This window comes from Passer montanus, unplaced genomic scaffold, assembly GCF_014805655.1.
Source record: "Passer montanus isolate IOZ18808 unplaced genomic scaffold, ASM1480565v1 scaffold10, whole genome shotgun sequence".
In the NCBI taxonomy this organism is placed as follows: domain Eukaryota; kingdom Metazoa; phylum Chordata; class Aves; order Passeriformes; family Passeridae; genus Passer; species Passer montanus.
The window spans coordinates 917,219-944,681 of NW_024356505.1; the positions used below are offsets into that span (position 1 = coordinate 917,219).

The 27,463-nt window shown below is 38.6% G+C and overlaps 1 protein-coding gene across 3 annotated transcripts in view; it reads right to left on the minus strand.

The window, feature by feature from the left end:
- TMEM108 (transmembrane protein 108) overlaps positions 1-15,395 on the minus strand; it is a 164,938-nt gene extending 149,543 nt beyond the window's left edge. Inside the window, exons 1-2 of one of the 3 annotated variants that reach the window (XM_039713485.1) lie at positions 15,199-15,269; positions 7,459-7,589 (exon numbers count right to left, since the gene is read on the minus strand). The gene's annotated coding sequence lies outside the window, so the exon portion shown is untranslated. Of the gene's footprint in view, positions 1-7,458; positions 7,590-14,941; positions 15,173-15,198; positions 15,270-15,290 lie in introns of those variants that run through there. The other 2 variants (XM_039713503.1, XM_039713494.1) reach the window with 2 other exon arrangements.
- Positions 15,396-27,463: the final 12,068 nt, after the last annotated feature.

Below are 27,463 nucleotides of genomic sequence, written 5' to 3' on the forward strand. Positions count from 1 at the left end.
GGGAAACACAAAGAAGATTGCACTTAGTGTAAAGCTGGATAAAAACAGATTGATCACCTGTAAGCAGACAACTAAAATTAACCTGGAAAGGTGCAAGAAGATCAAAGAAGAATTTTAACAGCCTAAGAGGAAGGAAGAAAGATGTCACATCCCACATCCTCCAAAAGGGGAAAGTCAAGGCAAGACATAAATGATGCCTTGCCTTAATGAAAGATGAAGAAAGATGCAGACTACTACTGAGAAACAGAAAACTGAAGAATACAGTATTATTAAATTGCCAAAGAAAGTACAAAGTTAAAGTGTGGTGGTTCCTGCCAATTGGTACCTGACAGCTTCCATTCTGAAAGCTATTAAGTTGTGTGACAGAATGAGGAAATAAAATAAATATTGTCTGCATAAGACATCATGTTAAGAGAGATTGTACTCAAGGGCATGAAGATGACATTTCAAAAGAGAAAGAAACAATTGCAAGTTAGCATCTTTATAATGATAGGTAAAACATCTTTCAATTTAAAGAAAAGCTCTGAGAATAAGACTTTACATGCATCATTTTTGGAGTTGACTTTACCGTAAGATAAGGCATAAGCAGCTAATAACACCAAATCAGAAAGAACAGAACAAGGTGACTCTCTGATCTCATTCTTAGCTTTGAAAGTCTCTTCCAGACAATGGTGTGGAAAATTAAAAAAGATTCAACATAAAAGGCAGAGCAGCTGAACTATCTCAAGTTTATAGACAATATATCCTATCTCCAAAATTTGACTAAGCTGAGCAAGGAAAGTCAGCACTGGATGCAGCTAAATGAGCAAGAAGTACAATTCTTCAGAGTATTCCCAAAAAAGGATTAGGACAAAGAACATAATTTTAAAAAAAGGACCAGCCTTTTCTTTGAATAGCTATAAAAGAGAACATAAGTTATGACATCGATTCATACAAAAGACAACCACAATAGAGGATTTAGGGAATTAAATACTTATTTGGTAGTTCACTAGGATGCCTAGACAATTCTGCCTGGTGATCACGTTGTTCAAATGAGACCAAAGTTGTATTATACCAGCAGTCTGCATTTTTAACAATCTGGAGCTTCAGCAACTGCACATATATATCCACCCCCTCATTTCATTCCCAAAGTCAAGCTATTACTCCATTCAATCAAAGGAAATATTTAAAGTGGATAATTAGGAAATTAGGTGAAGACAGGCCAAAAAACCCCAATCAGATCCTGCAGGTAAGACCATGTTCAGATCATCTTTCATCTCACTTTCTGGCAAAAAACCACCACTGTGCTTTCTTCTGACATAGTGTATCGTATCTATCAGTTTCCCATGTCTGTACACATTTAGAAAGAAGGCAACACTTTAGCTTTGAATCCCACACTGAAATGCATGAAAACAGGCTTTTACAGAAAATTTAGAAGTCAAAATCTTTCCCGACTTTTTAAGCACTTTGATTCAACAACTCGGCAGTCAGCAAGCTTTTCACAGCCATAAACATCCCCAACTAGTTGCAAAAGATGATGCTGGCTTTCACTTGTGAAATTTCACTTCAAGTGCTTTTCCCTTCCTACTTACAGGCATTCCCTTGACTTCTCAGCACTGCTGTTGGCACGCTAAGTGCCGAAAGACAGGTTTTTAAAAAGAATGTTACTTTGCATTTGCTTTTGCAAAGGCTTGTTTTTAAGCAGTTTAATATCTAACTAAATCTAAGCAATCACCACATGCTCCATATGAGGGATAAAAAACAAGAGGAAAACATAAACAAAAAAGAAAAAGTTAAATCACAAAGGAGGAATAAAAAACAAGAGGAAAACATAAACAAAAAAGAAAAAGTTAAATCACAAACAGAGTATTAAAAATTCACTTCTGGTAATCTAACATGCAATTAATAGCACAGATACAGAAACAAATACACAAGTCACCCTGTATAGATTTTCTATACCAATTTAATTTCTTGTATGAGGATCTTCATTTACAGGGACCTCTTTAGCACAAAGTGATGCTTCTATCTCAGCTGCAATTTCACCTTTGCAGACAGATTAGAGTATAAAAGTTCAGTGTGGCCTGCTTCTTAAAAACTGAGTCTCTTGAATTTCTGTAGCTCTCTGTACTCCATTTACTATTTTCAGTTCTCTTCCTGAAGAGCAAAGAACTGAATGTGACCTTTTTACTCACTTTAAATCTGACCTAGAAATGCACGGATGAAATTTAACAGACTGATCCTTAATCTGAGGACATGTATGGTATGGCCCACTCATTCTGCAGAAAGATCAGCCTATGGATCTAAGAGTATAGCCAGGTCTGGTGTTCAGTTTTAGAAGTGGAATTTAGTTCTCTGTTTTGCATGATCCTGGGCTAATCTCAGTGGCCATCTGTATGGAGGAGGTGGGATAAGGGCATTTCCCCACCCCACAGAGCTGATACAAGGTTGTCCTCAAAACTATGGCTCATTATGGATTGTGAGGAACCTGAGGCTAAATAATTAAATACCTAAAAGTCTCCCAGCTTTCAATTCTATGCTTGGTGAGAAACCAGAGCGAGCACTATGACATCCTGCACAGTCAGGTTCCTGCTTCTTTGTTTCTGCCAGTACTGATGGGCCCTCTTAGATTAGTCTCATAGCAAGTTTATTTTTTTATCAGATTTCACAGTCTGATTTTACACAATATACCAGTGTATTTTCTATACCAGATACTGAGCAAGAGACCATAATCCCAAACTGCCTCCACTTAATTGGGAATTCCCCACCACACCTGACAACATTTAACTGCACCCAGAAGACTTTTCATCCCCACTGTCTCCTACCACCCCAAAAGATACACTATCACTTACTAGTGATAGAAATAGTAATCAAACTTGTCAGGGCCAGATCACAAAGTGGAGTGAATTATGTACATTCAATGTCACCAACATGAACAAAATGCTATCAAAACAACTTTATTTTCCACCTAATCATCAAGAAATAAATGCTGCATCTCACACACAGCTTGAGTAGATAAATAAGTAGCAATAAGTGTTTTGGTATTCTTTACAAAAGAATACTGAATACTTTTATTTTAGAAACAAATTGAAAACAAAGTTGAAACAATTCCCCATCACAAAAAAATAATTATTTCTGCATGTTTAGACTGTGACCTTTGTTCATACCATTTTCCTTTTGATGGGTTTTGAATATAATATTCTGTGACTAGTGACCAGTGTTAGTAGTAATAGAGGCAAGAACAAACACACCTGATTATTAGGTGGCTCAGTTGTTACTTCTGTGTCTTAATGTCTGCTTTGGGAGGGCTGACTTGTGAAGCTAACTCCTTCAGGATTTAGGTCATAAAGGATCAGTGACTTCTAGCATGCTCTAGAGTAACAACAAGGGAAAAACCTGGTGCTGCTAGCTGCTATCTCATTTTTTTTTTTACTTCAGGCAGCAATGGGAAACACTGCAAGGCAGAATTTATCACTGCGGATGAAGGATCAAGAGGGCTGAAATTAGAAAAGACAGTTTGGCTGCTTTCATTTCAAGTGGAAGCATTATGAAAAAGTGTTCTGAATTACATCACACGGGACAAATGTCACTGCAGTTAGTAAGAACTTACTGTGCCAGCAAATGTCAGGACAAATTACACAGCAGGACAGGCGAGCTGTATGTCACATTCACTTGCAAAACGAAAAGGCTTCCCCCCACTGCCAAGAACCTGCTCCCATTTCCAAGTTGATTTAAATCAAATTGTTCTTATTCAAATCAAAACATCATAGATGGAGTACTACAGTCATAGATGGAGTACTACAGTGACATGATGTGCAGTTCTTCAGATCCTTCCCCACTTCCATGGATGAAAGGCTTTGATTCTCCACCACCTTAAAACACCGTCACCTCAAGGCTATGGAGTTGTATATGTAAATGGCTGCCTGCAAGTTCCTCAAGGCACTGCTTACTGTACCAATGAAAAATGTCTCACTGTCCCCATGCTCCTGGCTCATACCCATTCTAATCTTTCTTGTCTCTTTGATCATATATTCTTTGCAGAAAGATGCATTTGCAATTTATGTGAGACCCAACACGGTATGCAGAACAACTGGATCCTTATCAAGGCCTGGGCATTACTAGAAAAGTGGAACATAAAATTCAGTGCACCAGAAAGGAGAAAGACAGGACTAAGTCATTAGCAAAACCTTTTTTTTTTTAATTAAAGTATAAGGAAGTCTTTCGCTGGACTGCAAACTCCTAGCAAAGTGAACTCATTTTGATTCAGTTATCCTTAGTTTAAAAATAAATGTTTCAATTAAAAATTGCTAGTGCTTCAATATGGAGAAAAAAACATGTCCTTATGTTCTACAGAGGAAATAAACAAACAAACAAAAAACCCACAACAAAACTAGAGCTACAAAACATTTGGATGAGTTGAAGAAAATGTTTATTCCATTTTTAACTTTTCTAATCTAGGGTTTTCAGAGGTTTTCAGGCCTTCATTTTCATGACATGAATATTAACTGAAAATCACATAGCTTCTTGTAATATTGGAGTATCTGTATTGGGTATAAACCAGAAAGTCATTTGTTCCTTCAGTTCCTAAGCTTTGCCTGGTTTTTCAATCATTTCTCAGCCAAAACTGTATAAACACGGCCAAAAGGCCATCAAGAATAATGACCATGAATAAATCACAATTTAAAAGCTCAGGAATTCAAAGTCTGGCTTCAATTTAAGCCACTATTACATCCAGTTAAGTTTTCTATACAACAGCTGCAGGCTACCATCAAGAATCACTATACAACACATACTATATAAACTATACTATATACACTATACCATTTCCAAGAGTCACTGTAGTAGATCATCTCAGGTGCTTTAGAGCAGGACATGCGCAGCACTCAAAGAGCAATGAAGTTTTAGGTGAAGACCAAGATGGTCCACAGAGCTGCAAGCTCACATTTCCACACAGCAGCACAGCAGGAACAACAGCCTTTGGCAAATGGAAAGTAACAAAGCAACTCTGGGGCTCTAACAACATTTCTGCTGTGAAGCAGCACCAACAAATCCAGTTAACTAAGACACTGCAGAATACTCTGACCCCGTACATTTTTCTTAGCCACTAGTACAAGTTCTCTTCAGATACTCAATTTGTGTGTAACTCTGTCATTGACTGGTGTTCTGAATGGCTGGGCTTGAGCTATGTCTGTGTAAGCACAATTTGCCTCCATGTATTCAGCCCCTATCCCCAGAATGCCTGCTGCAAGAATGCAAATCCTATTTGGAAGGATTACTTGCCACGCAACAGCCAGAGGCCCTGTCCAAGGCTGGGCTCCCTGCTGTGCCAAGAAGCAAACTCAGGAAGCTCTGATCCAGAGAAGAACCTGATTAGAGCAGGCAAGGTGGCGCAGGAAGTGGCATTGTCCCTTCACATAGGCAGAACCAAAGCTGCCACTCCCCGCCCCCTGCATACACCTTGTGTAAAGGTGTTCAAACAAGAAAGCACAGACCAGCAGGCATTTGTACTTCTGGGAGCTGGCAACAACTGGTGGCAGAACAGATTCCACTGGGGCACTTGAGTGTGGACACCAGAGGTTACACAACCATCTGGTAGATGAAACAAAACTCTCTAGAGAAATGCCTGGTATCTAGACAAGATCCTACAGTTTTTTATGATCCATGTGCATTCCTTCCTAACAAGAGTTGTGGAAAATTACTGGAATGTCCCAAGAGCTCAGGAGTTTGAATGTGCTTTTCCTTTTAAGTTGTATCTACTAATGCTTATCTTTGCATTTCTGAATACTTTATACATGTCATTCCTGTTATTTCAGCATACAAGGGAGTCCCCCCCACCCATATCTACAGGATGCAGTGCCACAGTCTGTTACATTCCCCACCTAAGGATCTCTTCAATTTAATTCTTCCACAAAAGAAGGAGATTGGTTATCTCACACTTGTGGAAATGGCAGACTGATAACACTGGTGGTCATATACAGTCTAGAAGCAATGGCAGAGCACTGCACAGGATTGTTCCTTTATCATGTAACACTGGCTGGGGGAAATGGAGAAATTAAGTGTTGCACTGACTTGAGCTGAAAGTCCTCTCTTCAGCCTCTCTGGGTTAAAGCAGAGACCAGCTAAGCCAAATTGCAGATGCCTTTTTCCAACTGCTCAGCTGCCTGATTTGAGCTCTTGAGTAACACAGAGCTGGTATGGTTTTGCATTGGCTTTGTAGCAAACTTGTGTTGATCCAAACTGTAAAAATATTAAGTCCCACATAGCCGCTCCCCAGACGTGCAGAACTACATCATCTCAAAAATTAGAAATTTTACTTCAAAACAAGTTCAGTTCACGTATTTCTCAAGTGTTTCTACTGGCTTCAAGTAGCTTTTTGAAATTCTGTGTTTTGTACCTTCCTTGAAAACAGCTCAGTAAAGGAAACATTCAGAGTAAAATGGCTGGGGAAAATGGAGAAATTAAGTGTTGCACTTAAGTCCTCTCTTCAGCCTCTCTGGGTTAAAGCAGAGACCAGCTAAGCCAAATTGCAGATGCCTTTTTCCAACTGCTCAGCTGCCTGATTTGAGCTCTTGAGTAACACAGAGCTGGTATGGTTTTGCATTGGCTTTGTAGCAAACTTGTGTTGATCCAAACTGTAAAAATATTAAGTCCCACATAGCCGCTCCCCAGACGTGCAGAACTACATCATCTCAAAAATTAGAAATTTTACTTCAAAACAAGTTCAGTTCACGTATTTCTCAAGTGTTTCTAATGGCTTCAAGTAGCTTTTTGAAATTCTGTGTTTTGTACCTTCCTTGAAAACAGCTCAGTAAAGGAAACATTCAGAGTAAATGAGAGTATATCTGGGCATCAGGAAAAGATGCCCAGCAAATCTATCAAGCTCTCCACCACCTTCAGCTTAGACTAGTAAGTGACTATTTTTACCGGTAGGGAGAAAAAGGAAAATTAAGCAGGTTCTGTAAACAAACCACATAACAATCCTGAAAGTGAAACACTAAAACTGTATAAAGAAAATGGCACAGCTTGCGTCTCCAGTCAGAGACATTCTCTGGCATCCAGTTTAGAGACTTTTCTCCTGATTAGCTGCTACACTATGTACATGTTTCAAGTCTACTTCAATCTACAGCAATTAATGAGCACATAAAAAAGATGCCTTAGGTGAGCAGGAAGGTCTTCTATTGGCACATGCTAAAATAGACAACCTGTAGAGCTATCTGAGCAGGTACTTCCTATAATAAAACTTTGAATTTTACAGGACCCAAGGATCCAAATTTATCATTGGGTTTTAAAACATTAGGCTTTTTTGGGTCTGTATATCATCCATTTATGTTATTAATAACTAGCCACAGTTATTAGTAGTCAGCTACTAGGTTGAACAAGCTTTGGAGAACAACTCCACTACCATCTTGGGGAGTGCCACAAAAGGGAGCTGCACCACACTGAAGAGACACAAAGCAGAACAGAAATCCATTTGTGCCTTACCTTGTAACGGGAAGAGCAGATGCTTTCAAACATATCTATATCCATACAGTCCATTGGTCCAGATCTTACCAGTGATCAAAATTCTTCCAGCTTCTTGCTTCCTTATTTTTTAATCTGCCAGCTGGTGCAACCTATAAATTTACAGAAGTGGGTGTGTTATTCCAAGGTGTTTATTCATCTCATTTTATAAGGCATTCAATTTAAATACATATGGCTCTGTGCCATGTGGCTCCTATTGCTCTCCAGAGCTTTCAATGTAATGGATTACAGACCACATTGTTTCTGTAGGTTATTGATTTTTGGGTGTATAAGTAGCAGACTGTTTAGGATTTCTTTGCAGACTCAGACTTTCCAGACTGTCACATTCCATATGTGTATATCCTACAGATTTCCCAACATGCTCCTTATTTTATGAAATTCAAACACTTAACAAAAACAAATGACACAACTTGCATCTCTGAATCGTCAATTTCTTTGTTAATTTATCTGTTAAAGGTTTATTCTTGTGGAAAGAGACTAAATTAAATTTAAATACTAGTTTCAGAATAAGAATGCTACTAATCTGAGAAACTGGAGATTGGCAGAGTGGACAAGATTTATATTCATCAATCAAGGTAATAAAAAAGAAAAAACCTTCACAAGAAGTGACCCTGGCCAGTGTTCAATGGTTCTTAGGAACAAAATGAATTAGTGGAGCAGTAGGAAAATTCAGTCAAACATTTATTTTTTTTTACTACTCAGGGAGTCACAGTGAAATTCCTCAAATGTATCCAGAGCTGCAGTACCTTCCAGGTATTTAAATTTGGTCATCTGAATCAAATGAACTTGTGAAAACCAAGCAACAGGTTCTCTGCTCATACAGTTTTCCTCTGTGAAAGCAATGAAGGAGTCACTTATATATGCTTGACTCCCCACAGCAGATTGTTCAGCATATAGAGCACTACCTCTGTACCTGACACCCTTCCCCAACATCTTGATCCCTATATGCAGGATCCACAAGCAAGACACATTTTCATGGTGGATTTTACAAAAAAACATATTGCAGTTTTCATGAAAGATCAGTTAAACAACGGAGTGTAATTATCTGTTTACTGGCAGACAGGCAGCCTGTGTTAGTTCAAGAGCTGCTTTGCTGGGCTGTATTCAACTGCTCAAACAACTGTTTCATTATGAGATTTCACCAGACACCCCTGGCTCCAGCATCATGGCACAGAAAATGGGATGCATATTTGCTGCTTTCCACATTTTGGCTCCTGCTGCTTAGAAGCTGTCCCTGCTCTCCACAGAAATTGTTTATGAATATTTCAAAGGTTAGTATAGCCTTGTGTATATGAGGTTTGCAGTATACACATCCTCTGTAGGCTGCTCTCTCCCTCCCTTTTTTATTATGGAAAATTGAAAATTAATTCACTTCAGTCAGAATGACTAAAAATCTAAGTGGTGACACTTTATACTATATGAACCACTTGTAGCCTTACAGACTGATGTAAATTCTTACCATGAAGGGTGGCACACAAAGCCACACTGTCCCTCCACGTCACACACTGATGGCACATGTTACATCTGGTTTGATTGCTATTCAAACCTGAAACTCTTGATGGAGCCAGAAAAAGCCTTGATTCTGGGACATGTTTCAAGGGATCTGGGCCTCTGCCTTGACGCAGACGGATCTCAGATTGGAAAGGTCACACACAATTACCAGAGAATCCTTGATTTTCAATCTCCAAAAAATAACAACATTACACAACATTTCACTCCCAACAAGTTTCAGGACTTGGTTCCTGTGAAGTAAAAGGTTTGTCCTTCAGAAGTACTGGATAAAATAACAGCCATGACCTAACATGGGGAAAAAATACAAGACACACTCTTGCAAATTAAACACCACAATGCAAACTGCTAAGAAAAAAACCTGAAAATGCCATACTATTCAGGTTATCTGAACACTTGCAGGCTATATTTGTATTCAACCCGTGGTTTTGGACCTCTCTAATTAGAAGAAATCCACCTTCTTCATGGCAGTGGATCATGCAGAGACTGGGCATGAGGAAGCAGCTTGCATTGCAATTTCACTATATATTACAATTGCTGCAGCATGCATGTGCTGGGATTTTGGCATAATACTGTGTTACTCTTTCAGAATACAAATCCAACATAATGTCAAATACAATATAAGTAAATACCTGTACTTAATACTTATACTTTGTACTTCAAATAAGTAAATCTAGTCTTAGCACATGACACCCTCCTGCCATCTCAGACCTGCTGGATGGACCAGGGTAGGTCAGGAGAGGTAGCCAGCAATTTTTTTGTGATCAATCTCTATTTCCCTGTAACACCAAGGAGTCCTAAAGCAAGCAGGGTTCAGACAGAGATGAGTGGCTGCTGTCCTCTGAATGGCGGGTCAAAGAGGAGCTTCACTGAAACATGGACTAGGACAACTTGACTTGGCAGAAAGAGGCAGCAGGTTAAGAAAAGGGACACCTGTGACACAGGCTTTGGCATGTGCTCTGTGGTGACTTTGAAAAGGAAAACCATATTTTTTGTTTCTGGGGTAATTTTCAGTCTTCTGGAGGAAAAAAAAAAGTACAAAGGGTAGACAGATACTGCTCCATTGACTTTGAGTCACCTATTTATAGTGGATGTGCATATGTACTGATGATAAGTCCAAGCTGCAACTGCTTCTGAGCTAGGAAAGACTCCCAGTATGCCTGTGTGATTTCCAAACACCAAGATATTCTACGCTCCAGTGTACATGTGTTATGAAACACCAGAATCAACCTTATTGCACAACCTCCATTTTATAGCCAATGTAAAGGACTCCTAAATCTAGTCCTGCACCATCTACACTAGAGGACTCCCACTGGATTAAAATATGAATGCCAGTGATTCTTTAAGTGACCACAGAAGGCTTATCTCACCCATGTCTTCCGTAACTAACATAAGGTACCGGTGGTTTGTCATAAAACTATTGCTATTCCTTTAGGAATCATGATGTTTTACTGAAAGGCCATTCCTGGAAAAGTCTGCCTTAATAAGCTTAATAAGGCAAAGTGAGCTGCCCAGCCAAACCTTTTATTAAATCACACCAAAACTGCCTGAATTTATGCCATTGCAAAGACTGTTGGAAATTCCTTGCTGCCCTGGAAGCGTATGTACCAACCTCAGAGGAAAAAATCAACATCCTTGTTGATTCATACTAATGTCATTGTTTACAACGACAGGATGCATTAAATCCTGCTTCAATTACCAGGCATAAAAGCACTTGTGGATTGACATGTGGTCTTGCCTCAATAACACTATAATGGGGCCGAGGTAAACCAGCCTGCTGCAAAGAGCATAATGTCTCCAGATGCCTGCATTCCTGTGCATGCTCCCACCCACCTCCCATCGCATCTCCTACTCTTTTCCCTTTGTCATTTTCTCTTCTTCCCGCCTTTCTGTTTAGCTCTCCCTTTCCTTTTGTGCTAGCAGAGGCTGAAGGGCAACTGGCTAGCAAAATGGATTTGCAGAGCAGACCTGGGACTCTCAGTGGACAAGCTGACCACAGGCAAGGAGCATGCCCATGTGACAAAGAAGGGACAGCAAAGAAGAGGAAGCCAAGCTCTCCTCAGGGGCTCACTGAAAGAACAATATGAAACAGGCACAACTGAAAACACAAGAAACTGCATTTAAACAGAAGAAAACTCTCTCTGTGAGGTTAGTCCAACACACATACGGGTGACGCAAAGAGGCAGTGGAGTCTCCAACCGCAGAGACTGGAGACATTCAAAACTCAGCTGCACACTGTCCTGTGCAACCTGCTCTAGATGTTTTGAGCAAAGGGTTGGCTACACAACCTCCAGAGGCCCCTGCAAACTCAGCAGTTCTACGACCCTGTAAACAGAGCCCTGTTCCCAAATTTACTTAACTCTTTTTTTTAAAACAGGTTCATCATAGTATGTTTTGACCTGGACAAATTGCAAAGTTGATCCTGAACAGTGGTACAAGAATTTCAGTTGAGGTCTCTGCATTTCACAGAGGGAATGGACTGATGCAAAAATGACTTTGAAAATGTACCCAGATGTTAGAGATGCTTCTTGCTCTAAGAATCATGTGGCTCCTTTTATGCTTCTCTGAGGAGAAAAGCTCCAGTGGTCACTGCTGCCTGCAGCAAGATCAGTACTCCTACTTTCAGCATTTAATGCATTAGCCACTTGTAAAATTACATTTATGTCTCCCCTTTATATCATGCTCCCAAATGGCGACTGCTGAGGCAATTTTTAGCAAATCTTTCCCTCAGCCTCCCAGCCCACTGAATAAAACCTGCTTTTCTTATGTAGAAGAATGAAGAGAAAGCATAGAGAACTCATTGCCATAATAAAGAACAAGTTGGACCCTTACCCAGCTCCAGAGAGTTTTTCAAAGGAAAACTGGCAAGCCATTCTCAGCTTTTCAGGTAATGCTATCAGCAAAGCAAAGGTCATAATGAAGGTTTTACCTATGGATTACATATATCATCATCAGTGGCAAGGATTACTCAGTACCAAGAAGAGATATATCATGTTCTTGCCCAAAGAGGTGGCTAAGTGTTCTGCATAATTCATTTCTTCCATCAGCCAGGAGTAAGAGATAGGTCATTCTTCCTACACCCATCACTCCTTATTTCAACAGTTACCACACTCCTGTTACTAACGATCTGTTGGTAACATCTCTAATCTCACCATTCTGAGTCCTAGTATCTAAAGTCTGAAAAGCTTTATTTCTAACAGACTCCAAAGCAGATCCAAAGGTATAACCTGGGCTCACTCCTGTTTCTTTTGAAGAATAACTCAGTCTTCCATCGGACAGGAGAGCTGACAATGAAGCTTTCTCTTTGTGGATGTTAAGTCAAAAACTTAACAGAGATTTTCCTTCTTCCTATTTTGTGTATTTAGTGTGGCCAGCACATGCCTCCAGATAAGTCACTCGTAGTTACCCCACAGTAACTGTGCCTAATGGTTTCCTTGAAATAAATCAGGGAATAACAAGATTTTTGGTTCACTTTAATTTCTACTGATTATAAACTTTAAATATCTTCAGTATCATAGTCATAAAATTGCTCCCTATTGCTCAAAGGAGATCTGTCGTAGACACCATATTGTCTTTAGTTGTGCTCCACAACACAGCTGAGCTTTGGATACAAAAACTTAATACCTATTCATAAAAAATCATAGGTTGCTTATTAATCAATTTAGTAAGCACAGCTAAGCATACCAGTTCATATTTTGCTCAAGCAAGGATGTCAGGGAACAAGTCAGGGAAAGTTTTCTACACTTATCCACTAACTTTGACAAGAATATATAATTTGCAAACACATACACTAGAATTTATTCAATTAATTGCCCCTATTTACCTGGCAGTCAATTATTCCAATCTATAGCATGGCCAAAACTTATGGTCTACCTATAATCCAATGAGCTAGACTGGAGCATGAGTTGGTTGGTTTTCATTGATGCAACTGAGATCCGTTGCATGGCCACCGAGAGGTTCAGCTCAGCTGAACTCTTGCTTTGGGGGAACTGCAGGCTGTGAAGAAATGTAATCTGTGCTGATTCAGCTTATCTGCTAAGGCAAAACTCAGCCCTGGCAAGACCTCCAGTGGAAGGCAGCACCAGAGGAGATGCTATGGCATAAGCACTTAGGAATATTGCCTGCTGTTGCCAGGAGAGGAAAGATTGCCCAGTGTTTTCAAACTTTTAAAGGCAGTGACAACACATAAAATCTCTTTAATGTATGCACAAAATTGCAGATATGTCAGCACTATACTGACACATCCATTTTATTTTATTATCAATTAGAAATAAAAGATTTTGTCAATAATAACCTTGTGTTTTGTTTTATTCTGCATTAGGCTGTTGTAACTGCAGATCTTGGGTGCAATCTCATAATTGCATCTCTACCATTGTAACACCTGTAATTGGCTTCCCTCTTTCTTTAATCTCTTCAGTGGAAAGACAAAAGTTCAAACTATTCCATACCTGGCATTAGTCTAGAGAACATCAGTTTAGAAGGGTAGAGCAAATTCCATCAGTTCTAATAGGATTAAAGGTGTTTCTGCAGTTTTCAAAGCCTCAGAAGTAACACATTCTTTTAAAAGGAATAACTGCTGTGCACACAGTTGATTAGCATGGTCCACCACAACCAGAATAGCTGGTAAGAAATTTAGCAGAATAATTTCACTGCATCTGCTTGAAATATTACTTTATGGTTCTGACTTGCAGTAAGTCTGGCATAAACTGAGGGGAATAGGTCACTCTGGGACAACAACATAGTAAGCAACAGCCAATTGCTTGCATGTGTAGTTTTTTTTGTCTAGTTAAGTTTTTAAGTCTCTAGAATATCTTCAGAGACAGGTAGTGCCACTCTTACTATAGTATTATCTATTCCTACAAATTATCTGGTTAAAATCACTCTGCAAACATCAGAGCTCACTCTGACAAACATAACATAGATTTGAACAGTTGAATCTGCCTTCCAGGGGTAGTGCTGCAAAGCATTAGTAGAAAATGTTTGCTTAAATTTTCTTTTTCTTTTGAATTGCATTCTCAATCTACTCATTTGCACATTTTCCCTTCTTCCCCCATCCCCCCCAAAAATAAAGGCCAGGTGTAAAACGACACCCTCATTCATCAAAAGCACGTTCTCATTGCTGATTTACCTTCCCAGGCAGTCAAAGGGTCATTTTTAAACATTAAATTGTCAATAGGATAAAGACGAACTGATCCTACTTGCTTTAATTAGCAGCTTTTTCCACAGCAGCCTCTCCATATAAAGGACTCCCTCCACAGACCTTGAATGCCTGACTGCTTTCTGCAGTTAACAGAGGTGAATTTTCTCTGATACAGTATATATTTTGTAGTACTGCTGCACAAGTATGGCCATTTATTCATAGCACAGTTCAATTTCCTTCCCAGTTTTTCCCGTATAAGTGCATTCAATCCTTAATTACTTACTCATAGTTGTTTTATCTCTGTTACAACCATCCATGCAATCTGTGCTTTAAAATATTTTACTGAAACAGTCGCCTGGCCCCTCCTACTATATGAGATAAATATATGAAGGCTATCTCTAGTAAACTGACTATCACTACTACAACAGGCTTTTTCTGTGGTTACACTCCGAGACATCTTTAAAAAAGGATGCCGTCTAACATGCAGTGTTCTACTTTAAATATAACATGCAAGCCACAGGCTCCCAGTTCATTTTTCTGTGGAGCAGTCTCGTGCCTTCGGCTGAATATTACCAATACACATCTCTGCAAACTGGTCGTGACAAGCACCTGGTCATTCGTCTTTGAAAAGCAAAAATAAAAATTTAAAAAATAATAATAATAAAAAAAAATCCTGCCTTCTACCCGAGATATGATGCTTTTCACGCAATGATAGATACTAATGTCACCTTCCCCCGCAGCTCCCACCCATTCGAAAAGAGTGGGAATAATCCACACGCTATTTTCACTACCTACCTGCCCCTGAAACTGCTTATTCACATACAACCGAGCCCACCGCGCCGCAGAAGGACAGTCACAGCGCAATGCTCCTTAAACTATCAGCCAGCCGCCACTTCAGACCATCAAGAAGACAAACCGAGGAGCGAGCGCGTCTCACAAGCGGAGCCCCATCCCTCTCGCACCCCTCACTCCGGAGCGGAGCGGAGCCGAGCCGAGCCGAGCCGCGCAGCCCCCGCCCCGGCGAGCAGGAGCCGCTTCCCGCTGCCGCTCACCTCCCCTTGCGCTGCGGAGCGAGCGCCGCCGCCGCCGCTGCTGCTGCTGCTGCTGCTGCTGCCGGGCACCCGGATGAGGGGCAGGGTCTTACCGGGGGGGTAGCCGTCATTGCGCCGACTGGGAAGCCCGGCCCGGGCTGGAGAGGTTAAATGTACGGCAGGAGCTGTTGGCAGCAATACGGTGTTACGGTGACATTACAGGTGGCGGCCGCAGCGCTTCGCTCCACACAGCCCCTTCCGCTGCGAGCACTGGGTTGTTCGACATTCTGGCAGTGTTTTACCGCTCATTTACACCGGGGCTCGTGTGCTGTCAGAGCAACTCTTACAGGTTTGAGCCTGGCTGGAAGAGACCTCCAGAGGAAATTTGCTTGTGATGAGTTAGGATTTATCCCGTAGGCAAGGGAACGTGTGTAGGGACGTTGGTGTGGCTGCTCCAAGGGAACCTGAGCCTCGGAACTGCAGATCTAGAAACAGCGGCAGCTCCAAGCCCGGGGCTGTTCCAGTTCAATGTCTCACCCAAAGCACTGCTTCTTCCTCAAAATTTTAAGCCATCCTTCCTCTCCCCTCATTAGCCACAATCACCATTAGTTAGCATTTTTCTGTGTTAACCAATAGAGAGGAAAACCCTACCTTTTTTTGTAACCAAAGGCTCTTTTTTCCTTAGATATTCTATTGCTACATAATTATTATCAGCCAATACAAACCTGCTATATTTGTCTTCTGACAGTGTAGGCTATCTTTTTATTTCTTATTACTTCCATGGAAATGTTGGGTGTATCAGGAATTTAGGACTTAAGAGTGCAAAGTGGTACACAAAGCTTCTGGTGTATAGAACAATCACAGAATGGTTTGGGTTGGAAAGGACCTTTAAAGGTCCTTTAGTCCAACCTCCATGCAATGATCAGGGACAACTTCAAATAGATCAGGTTGTTCCAAGCTCTGTCCAGCCCAGCCTTGAATGTTACCAGGAATGGGATGTCCAGCACCTCTCTGGGGGACCTGTGTCAGTGTTTTACCACCCTCTGAACCTACCCTCTTTTAAATTAAAAACACTACACCTTGTCCTATCCCAACTGGCCCGATTAAAAACTTTGTTCTTATCTTTCTTATAAGCCCCCTTTTAGACACTAAAGGCCAAACAAGATCTCCCCATCTGCCTAGTTGCTTAGCACTTCATTCAACAGGCTTTACAATCTTTGCTGACTTCCTTCCAATTAAAGAAAAGAGTTGCTGCTGGTGAAATATCAGCAACATTGAAACTATGGATTATTCAGTGAGATTTTACTTTGTCAGTGCAAAACCAACCACTGCCATGTTTTTCTGGCTTTCCTTTCTCATTTCTTCTTTTGCCCAATACTTCAAGTTGCTGCCGGAATGGCTGAGTCCATGTCATACACCAACAACTAACAACATCTGCTGTTAGTTGTTTCCAATCAGAGTACAAATATTAAATAAATAGGCTAAATATGCTAATGAAGCTGCAATAACAGAGTAACCTATTGGTGACTAGGAAATGTAAGATTTTCACCTTCCTGTATGATGAGCAAATAGATATGGGGAGAGTTCCCCAGGTTTGCAGCCTCAGTTATGTCTGCCAGTCTGTGGATACTCTGGTTCATAGCCAAAGAGAGAAGGAGCATCAGTCTGCCTTGTCTCCCTGCTGCCTTTTACAGAATAAAGTAACAGCCTGAAGTTAAATAGACCCCTTTGCTCCATACAGAGAGGGTTTGTTTGGCAGAATGTTCATCAACTCTGCTAAACTTTAAAAATATTTTTTTTCTGTAAAAGCTTTTTCTTCCATAGTTGTTTAGCACAGTTTGGGAGGAAATTTCAGCTGCTAAGAAAACATTATCCTAGGGTTCACACAAACCACATATAGAAACCATGTTCCAGAGAAATCACTTGTCTGCCTATGTTTTACATACCGAGGTTAACCATTTTAAGGCAGTTTATTTAGCTAGCCAGCAATAGATATTTACAGGTTAAAAGATGTTTTCTGAAGAAAACTAAAGTTCAGCCACTTCAGAGATCTATGCTTTGAAGAGAGGTTATGACTTGTCTCTGGTCAAAAGCCAGGAAGCTTGGCTCCTTTGAGGGACTGTAATTAATAAGTAATTATAAAGGACAAATGAAAAAGATTGGAGATTCCTTCTCACTGGAACAAAATTATTTTGATGCTGTAACTATAGTTACAAGAAATTTTCAAAATCCTTTTCTCATTGGAACAAAATTATTTTTGATGTTATAACTATAGTTACAAGAAATTTTCAAAATCCTCATGGGACTTGTAAAAACACATGACATTATTCATCTTCTACCTAATGAAAAATAAAAAAAAAGGAGTGTCAAACCAAAATGAATGTAAATTTTTGGTGTATAGAGAATCAAAATTGAACTGATTTAGATATAAAGTAAAATTTATCTTTGCAAAATGAATGGAAGTCGTAAAACAGGCTGAACAAGGAAGGGTCTATACAAGAATTCTTTGTCCTTGAAGAATTCCTTAGCACTCAAGAGAACTGAAGCCTGATAGATGCCCATCAGCCTCAAAGGATCAGGATGAGGTGCACAAGCAACACTGGGCTGTCAGCTCTCAGAGCTACAGCCATGAGGAGCACCAGGTGAGTCCTCTGACCATATCCATTTCTTCTCTCTGTAGGTCAGTCGCATGGTGGGTAACCAACACCCAGCAGGAGCTGAGAGATTTGCAGATTTTAAAAATGAATCTGTCTGTAACTGAAAGGAAAAACTATACACAACTTATTACACAATATTTTTCCACCCCCTTCTTATTCTAGAAGGACTATAATTATTCCCAGTTGTAGAAGCTGTACAGTAGTAATCCTTCTCCTCCTACAAGCTTCATTTACAACTTGAGAGCTAACAGCATAATACATTTTTAATAAATCATACTAAAATATTGTGGCACTGCTCTAAAAATAAAACCTGGAGATGAGTTGTTAAGAATATGTTCCTTAAATACATAAAACTATCCCTGAAATATGCAGGTTTTTTTACAAAAATGACTTGGCTTATAAACATCTGTGATCATAAGTACTTCTCAGAAAAGCACTGGCAGCGAATCTGTAGTATTTGAGTCACTTTTTTAAAGAAGAAAGCTTTTTCCTTTTTACTATTAATCTCTTTTCCTTTCATCTCAAATTTAATTCATCTCTAGATCTTTAGAAAGTCATGAAATTATGCATGTGCTAAGAACGATGAGTTAGAATGAAAGAAGGAAAAAACCTCACAAAGATTCGATAAAAGTAATGATAAAAATATTGGGAAGAGTAAGGAAAATATTGGAGTTTCATTCATTCAGGACCACAATATTGGTCTGAGCCATTTTAGCAAGCTTTAAAAATAATGTTACTAATTTTCCATCCACTGGATTAATTTTGATTGTGAATTCAGATAACAGCAGGCAGTGGAGTGTTCTTTTAGTACTGTAATTTTGTATTTATGTCTACACTTAACACTGGGTCCCTGAATCCATGATAAAATATTTAATTACGTAGTCTGGTTTTCAGGCATCTTAAATGTCTACCTGCCTATAGAAGCTATAAATACCTCGCAGCTCTAGGAATGAGCACTGTTTTATTAAATGTTTATGCATGGTCCTGGAAATCCAAGGTTAAGCCTACAGACTTCAAAAACCTTAAATTTCATATCTGTGGTTTTCTATCCTCTTTTGTTTCTCAGAAGCATCACATAGCTCCCCAGAATTTGTAAAGAGAAAGGAAAGGACTGAAGAAGGAAAAGATGGTCAGCTATGAATGCCAAAGTCATTTACACATAAGGCATGCTCATATATTGAATGTTTCAGGAAAGTGCTCAGAGATTTCGGTTTGATGCATATTGATTAACATGGGCTCTCAAAAAGGCAGCTGTTACTAGGGGAAAGTTGTTCTTGTACTGGTTGCATGAACATAACAGAAGTCTCCAAGCAGTTAATTAAGCAAGATGGAAAAGAAGCAATATACTAAAAATACAAAATCTTCAACAAAATGAAAAAACCTACTAATGCTTTAAAAGTTCTCCTAGAGCGAAGGAAAAGCCTTAGGGTTTATAGGAGAATTCAAAAGACTTTGAGGGTTCTTTTCATTGAGTAGGATTGTAGCTGTTTAGGGATTTTGCAGAAGAGCATGGAGTATATCACTGAAAAGAGTAAACTAAAATACAGCATTTTCAAAGCTTTCCACAATTGTTTTAGATCTGTATCTAAATATTACATATCAGGCTTTGGAATGGGGATGCTTCTCTTGTAAATGTGCTGAATATACTCTTCAAACCAGAGGTGTTGAGGATGTGTGTATAACTCACCCATACCTTAATGAAACATGCTTTTGAGGAAGAGCACTGGTAGCTGAATGCAAACTTGGGGTGGTTTTTCTTTTTTTTTTTTTTTTTTTTTTTAGGGCAAAAAAAGAAATTCAAAGGCAAACTTGGGGTGGTTTTTCTTTTTCTTTTTTTTTTTGTTCAGAGCAAAAAGAGTAATTCACAAACATAAAAGAAATTTTAAAAACACATCAACAAAGAAAACTAGTTTAAAGTTGCCTCACCCACAGAGAATTCCTAGCAGTGCTTGAACAATCACTACTGGTGGGAGCTGTGTTCCTGAAAGGTCACCACACCAAAGCAGAGCAGTGGAGGCTTAAGTTCCATTTTGCCATGTGTCTGTCAGAGTCAGTATTAACAACAGGGGCACAGCAGGGAAGAAGCTGAGGCAATCTGGACAGCAGGTGACCAATAAGACCTCCCCCCACAGCATACCTAAGTCTCTTCAACAAACCACATATCTTCACATGTCCGTTAAACTCCAGGGATTTGTTGTTGCTGATTTTCTCTTCATTTCAGGTGTTTCCCCAGTTCATGTCTGTATGGTCAACAGAAATGTTCCACCACCAACTTTAGGCTGGGGTTTGATATGGTTTTTTCCAGCAAAAACCTCAGGTGATGTACATCCCATGGAAACTTATTGTGGAAATTAAATTATTCTTCTTATGCCCAGCTCTTAGAAAAAGAAAAAAATATATAGTTTTAATGGTGCAAGTGAAAGGCTAAATAAAACTAAAAGCAACTGCAGGAAAAGATGAAAGAATATGAAAATTTTAAAAAAAAAATTCTAAGATTATTTTCCTATCTGTTGCAAAATGCTCTTAACTAAGTACTTAATCCTGCTGTTGGATTTTAATATACTGGTATTAAGGATGTTGCTATTGTGTCAGCATTGTGATAAAAAAAAATCAAGTGGCCTTTCCAGACATCATCAACAAAACACGAAAAAGATTTGGCTCGCTATTCTCTTAATGAACAACAGATAAAATACAAATTTCCTGTGTATTTAGAACCTCTCTCCTGTTCAGAAACTAAATTCATTGCTTCATTATAATTAGGACCTTTACAGATTTCTTTATGATTGCTAATTACTTTTTAATCTCCTTGGCAATAAATAGATTTTCTAAACTTAATTGATTTCAGTCACAAGGATTAACAAATTATTCAAGATTGTGCTCACCATCTGTCATGCAAACACAGGTAAAGTAAAATTTTCCTTGCTATTTCTTCCTAAATTGCATCTTTTTTTCCTATGGAGTTGTTGTGTCCAGATTTATAGTATCACCAGCAATTGGATGCATTTATTTGCAAAATAACTTTTGAGAAGCAGATATTATATATACAGTAAGGACTTTAAGTAAGTTGCAAAGGATTATATTAAGCTGAAAGTGCCCCTGAAAAGACAGTGCAGTTCTTATTCCTAAATGTAAAAATCTCTAAAACTATGATTACATTCCAATTAGCAAGGTGTTGGATTAATTCATTATTACAGTTCTCCAAATTGAGAAGACTAAAATAAGATGAGCTATTTGTCTTTTTCTGACATTCTTCTGTGCATTCAAGGAGAGAAGGACTAGATAAAGAATAGAAAATTCATGTTTCTAACCTCAAGGTTTGGGATACTTTATACTGAAAATTAATTGTCACATAACTTACAAGTCTAGGAAACGAGACCTCCGAAACAGATGTCTGATTAAAATTGTTTGCACTGTCCCTGATCCAATTTGAAAACTATCCCTCTGCCATCATGACACTGTTACTTCTGGGTTTTTTGAAAATATAACCATATAAAGCCTAGTGGATCTCTTCTTTATAGCTGGATGAAAGCAATTGAGCAACTGCATTACCAAAACAGTTTTATAAGTCTTTTTCAGGGGCTATTAATTTAGCCATGTAATTATTAGCATTTTGTAGAGATTTTTAGTGCATTTGGACACAAAACATGCTGCTGGATTTTGATTCAGTGGTGCATTACTTGTCTGATGGTGTGACTCCTGGAAATGCCCCAGTCAGTGCAGCTTTCCAGATGGGTTCTAAAACAGCATCCATGTTCTGAAAACAGTATTTTTTATCACTTTCTCAAGAAAAAGAAGGTATTTTGTCTAAATACGACTTCCAATGAAAGTGTGAAAGTATTTCAGCCAAATAGAAGATATAGCCAAGTATCTGCCTTTTGTTTATTATTAAAATAAATGTAGAGCGTTGACAAAACAAATAAAATATGGCTGTTTTCTGTGAAAAAATAAAAAATAAAATAGTAAAAATATGTATTACATGGAAAACTGGTGAATTCTGTTCTAGTATATTGATTTCTTTTCATTGTTTTTATTCAGAGTGTGGTATTTTTGTTTACTTGACAGGCAGGAAAAATAAAATTATTTTCAGAGAATGCTCTCCTTTCTTTTAGTATATGCCAGGGCAAAAAAAATGCTTTGTTTTCTTCCCACATTGCCATCCTCCTTGTGCCTACCATTTCTACCATTTGTTGCCTTCATCCCTGTTTGTAAAAGGTTCTCAGTCATTTTCATAGGGCCAACATTTTAAAAAATCTCTGTGCATTAATTTCCTGTGGATTTAGGTGTTTGATTCTTCCAAAATTCTGGAAAGACCAGCCTATAGCTTTGCAATACAAATCTCCAAATTCTACATTTGGAGATCTGATGATATTCTTTGGATATTTATCTCACAATGTTTTTGCAGTACAAATCTCCAAATTCTACATTTGCCACATCAGACCTGATGATATTCTTTGGATATTTATCTCACAATGTGAATTAGCTATATTAATCAACTTTGACATTAATTGTCAGACACAGCACTACAATCGGAGAGATGAGTCTTAAAGAGTGCCATTCCCTAGTTTCCTTTTGGGGAGAGTGCTGGGCTCAGGTGATGCACTGTCAGGACATTCCTCAGGGACTCATAATAACCCTCCCACTGTCAACCAGATGCAGCCAGAGACTGACAGGTCTGCAGCTGTCTGTAAGCAGGTCTTTAGTCTATTGGCAAGCTCAATCATCTCTGAACAGCCAATAAAGCAAGCACACCATCCACTTTGTCTAGGTTTTAAAGCAATTACAAGTTACTCAGTACAGGTAGCACAATTGCTGATATTTGCATGGATCATGTAGGGATTTCCCTGGAAAGGATGGGTCAGCAAACATTTTGGCTTCTTACTTACGTTCAGTAAAAACGAGGGTCCCAAATGTGGGTGAATTTGTTCATGACGTGTCACACTTCAAGGTGTTTGGCTGAGCATTGGTCACACTCTGAAATGAACAGTATCCAATGCATTGGTGTACCAACAGGCCAATCCTTGGAAAGAAAATAGCTGTACTGTTGGAACCCAGGGCACAGGGAACATTTCTCTGCCTATCCTGAGAAGTCCTGATCCCTAGGAGAATACTGCTTTTAACCTTTGCCCATGGAGAAAACTTCCAAGACTTTGGGATGAATTGGAATCTCTATGAGTGTTTTAAATAGATAGTAGTATAGTTTGTCACAGGGTGAAAAACTTAGAGGTTTGGGGTTTTTAGTATGGAGGTAGATAGAAGGCAAGATGGAGGATTTTGGGCATTGTCTGATCGCCTTGTTCTTCATCTACTCCATTTTCTGCAGTGTTGGTGGCACAGAGTGCTTGGTTAGAAAGAACTGCAATGCAGATGTTGTGTGGACAGACAGACAATTAGTTATTGGTAGAAAGGTGGAAATAAAGTAAGTTCTAAGAGTTAATTGGCCAAAATAGCTTTAAAAGACCTTGAACCTGTCTTGTAACTTTTGGTGCCTTCTCTTTCTACACTAAGTCTGCTATGTAGACAGTGGGCTGAACTTTTGATAAGAAAAATAAACAACTAGCTGAAGACTGAAAAACTGAAAGTCCAGCTCATCTCAATCAATCCTGGATCAGAACTTTTTAGAGTCTCCCCATGAGGGGGATCTGCAGGGAGGGATTTCCACGGTGTATTTCACCTGTGAAATTTGTAGTAATTCACCCAGCCCTTGGAAGCAGTGTAAGGAATTAGGCTGGTAGCTGCTGAGTTGTTGTAGGGCTTCTTTCATCTGAAACAACCAGCCCAAGGGGATTTGGGAATCCCTCACTAGGGCTGTCATGCCATGCTCTAAATTCACAGAATAGACAGCAAACTATGTCTGAGAGTGAATGTGCATATGTGTGCTGCAGTAAATAAATGTTGTGGTTTGCAGCTCAATTCCAACACAGCATCCATGTCCTCTTTCATCAATGTTCCCAAATAAACTGTTTTATCAGCATTAGCATCAAGCTTTTCAGCTCAAAAGCAAAGGAGTTTTCTTAAGCCATTGAAAAATTTACATTTCTTCTATCTGTCCTGTAATTTCCTCACTGTACATGGAAAATGGAGGTTTCCAATCTCTCTGTCTGGTTCTGTTTGCTTAATCCAACTTTGTTATTAACCCTCTAGCAGCTCACGGTCCAATGCACATCAACCAAGATGATCCTAATGGTTTTACAGGCCCGTGGCCATATTCTGAGACTTTGAAGTTAATAATTTTGCTTGAATAAGGAGTTCCAAAATGTTCAGGCTCTTGGTTAAGAAATGCAGACGCAGGAACAAAAAATACAATGTTCTCTGCATACCCCTTTCTCTCTTGAAGACAAAGTGGAAATATTTGCCTCATTTTTTTCTCTTCCTATGCAAGTATCTGCAGTTTCACAACGTTTACATCATTAAAAATTCTTCTCTAAGGCAAAAGTTATAGAGCCAACTCAAGAGGGCTCATTTTCAAGTCAATGAGTTTCTATTTGAACAGTCAAGTCATACAAGTTAAGGTAGTGGAATAAGAAAGCAATAATCTAGTAATAATGAAGTGGGAAGAAGTGTGAGTACTTATTAAGCCTTGCTCCCTCAGGACTCAAAATTAGGTCCGAGTTTTCAAATGTGCTGAGCTTCAACTTAAGTCATGCGCATGTAATGGACCAGAGAAAATTGTAACAGATTTACAATATTAACAGTTTACTGAATTTTGCACTTGTGTGAGTAGTACCTCAGTGTATAATTTATTTTTCCTAAGCTGCCCTTCAAAGATAAAATTAATTAGAGAAAATGTAAAGGCAACTCTGTATTCTGTCAAAAAGAATGAGTATGTTTTAGTGCTGTTTTTTTTTTTTAATTTGTTTTGTCTTAGAGGAGGACCATGAGTAGTTTTTTCCCACAACAGTTATTGTTGGAATGATGAAAGGAAAAAATGAAGAAATTAACAGGAAACAAAGGGCATTTGTAAAACTAATATAATTTGACTGTGAAATTTTAGCACTCATGCAACATATGTTTGAATTCAAACAAACATTTAAATTTCTCTTTCTCTGATTTTTTTTTTCGGGAGACAGTGGCCACAATTCAGCTTTGATGTAACCATTTTTATCCTAGACAACTTACAGCTTTAATTATTTAGCACCTGTGTCAGACAGCTAAATCTTCAGAGTTATCCTCCTTCAATAAGAAATCTCTAAACTCATTCTTCCTTTACCCCTCCAGCATCACCACAGACTCAAATCAAACTTCAGACAATCCATAATCAACTTCTTCCAGCCAGTGGTTTTATTTATTTGGTGCCTTTTGATTTATAATGTCATTTAGTGTGGCATCTGCCTCATCTCAGCCCTATTCAACCTTCACCAATGTCTTGCTAGGGACTCACTTATTTATCTCTTCCAGGAAAGGCTTTACCTAATGGAGAGTTGTAATTCTCCATTTCTCAAAGTAAGCAGTGAACAACCTGTTTTTCTTTGTCAGCTGCATGCACATAGTTATAAGCACATATATATACATATATTTTTTTTTTATTGTTCACTACAGGTTTTTCCAATCACGAAAGTTTCTCTGTCTGCCAGGAAAAGTTGGTGTTCTTACATTATCTATATTAATATCAGCTTTGACTCCATCACTATTAAAGCAAACTAGAACTGATTCTCTTATTTCATCTTGATTTTTATTTCCTTTCTGTCCTAGCCATGGCAAGAAAGATCATATGGGGAACACAATACACCCAGGCAAAAGAAAATATAGTCTAAAGAGACAAACTTGCTTATAAGTCTGCCTGAACAACACCAGAAATTATTAAAGAAAAATTGAAAAGTTAAATATACAGTCATGGTTTACATAATGCTGACCTACCTACTTTTGTACTTCAATTACTGCTACTGGCTCTCTCATCCTTTTGCACATTTGTAGTGGCATCACAAGACTGGCAGTGGTACTGTCCAGCTGATGTCAATATAAGCCCTGCAGTTGACTCCAAGGATAAAAAACTTTATTTTAGATGCAAGTCAGGATTTTGCTTTTGAAACAATGTATTTTTTGCTAGCTTCAAAAGTGGTTTTACCTTCTCTTTACCTGTTGCTTTCTTCCTATCTTGTTCAGTTGAATGACTAAAAATAATTACCAGGTTATAAATAACTAATGCCCCTGAATACAAGGGGAAATGAAAAGAAAATGGAGAAATCTTTTGCATTAGTTCAAAATCTGTTCAGGATAATCTCTCTGAAGTGTAATTGTAATTGGTCAGCTTTGTGACTGAAGGTTAGGAATGACATAAGAATTAAAAGCAAGTGAAATCCTACAAGCAACCTACATCTCACTTTGAAATGAAATCTGTTTGCCTGACACAAACATTCTTGGTTAATAACTTTATAGCAGACAAATAGTAAGGGGATATTTTTGTCCATAATGTGAAAAAAATTAAAGAGTACTGAGCAATGAAGGTCTATGGAAATACTAAAAATAGCAGGAAACTGCGCCAGTCAGTCATGGGACCAACAAAAGTGCTAAATGTTGTACAGAAAGAGTAAGAAATAATTCCTTTATAAGATGCAAATTCCCAAATGTTTTGTAAGGTATCAGACTTTTTTCGTCTGGAAGGACATTATGCCCTTGCAAAAACCCCTGTGTGTTTGTGTAGTGGTTTTGGTACTGGCTTTGAAGCAGACAGTTTCTTCTTGCAGAATTAATTTTCCTTGCATTTTGTTTAAAATCAAATTTTACTTTCAAGAATGATTTCTAAAGCAGCAAATGATTGTGAAATATTAAAACGTGAATCTTTGTGTATAGTCAATTTTAGTGAAAAAGAAGTTGCTTAAGAAAACACACCTAGAATATGGTCTGGCAATGCTTATTCATTTTCATCAAACACCCTTGATTACAAAAGAAAATAGATAAGGCACAAGTCATACTAAGTTTCCTGGTCTTATCACCACTCTTTTTAGCAACTGGGATGATTCAAGGGGATGACCTGGGAGGGATTTCCTGTTCAGCAAGCTACAGTTTCTGCTAGAAAGATTCTGCTCGTTCACTGAAAGAGCTGCCCAAGTTCACTAAAATATGAATGAGTACACTTGTAATTTTCTGCACACTACTCTTGTTTGAATGGAAAATGTGAGGGAAGATACAATTTAAAAACAAACCTAAGTTTGTTCAAAATGTGAAAAAAAGTTTACAAATTTGATATGAATGAAGTAAATTTTGAAGGCTGTGTGTGGTACAGTAAGACAACACAGGGGAGTCTAGAAGCTCAGAGTTTCTTTGTGATGTGCTGCCTAATTGAATGTACAGTAAATGCCACTGGAAATAGCATCAATATGCTGATAAGGTGAGGCATTCTCCATGCATTTCTTTAACAGAAAAGTACAGGTCAGTTACCATTCACTTCACTAGCCAGAAGCAGTGCAAGTCCATCTATCTCATTTTAACTTTGTCAACCTCTGTATCCTGGTTGTTAAAATACAATTCTGCCCCTCCATTCTGCCTTGTTTGCATTGTTTAAAAACTGTTCCTCAGAAATAATTTGCTTGATTTAAAATTTGCTTCTGAGAATGCTGCCTATTTGTCATATCTTTAAAAGGTCTGGAGGAAAATATTAGTAATAATATAGAGAAATGGGAATGAGTAATTCT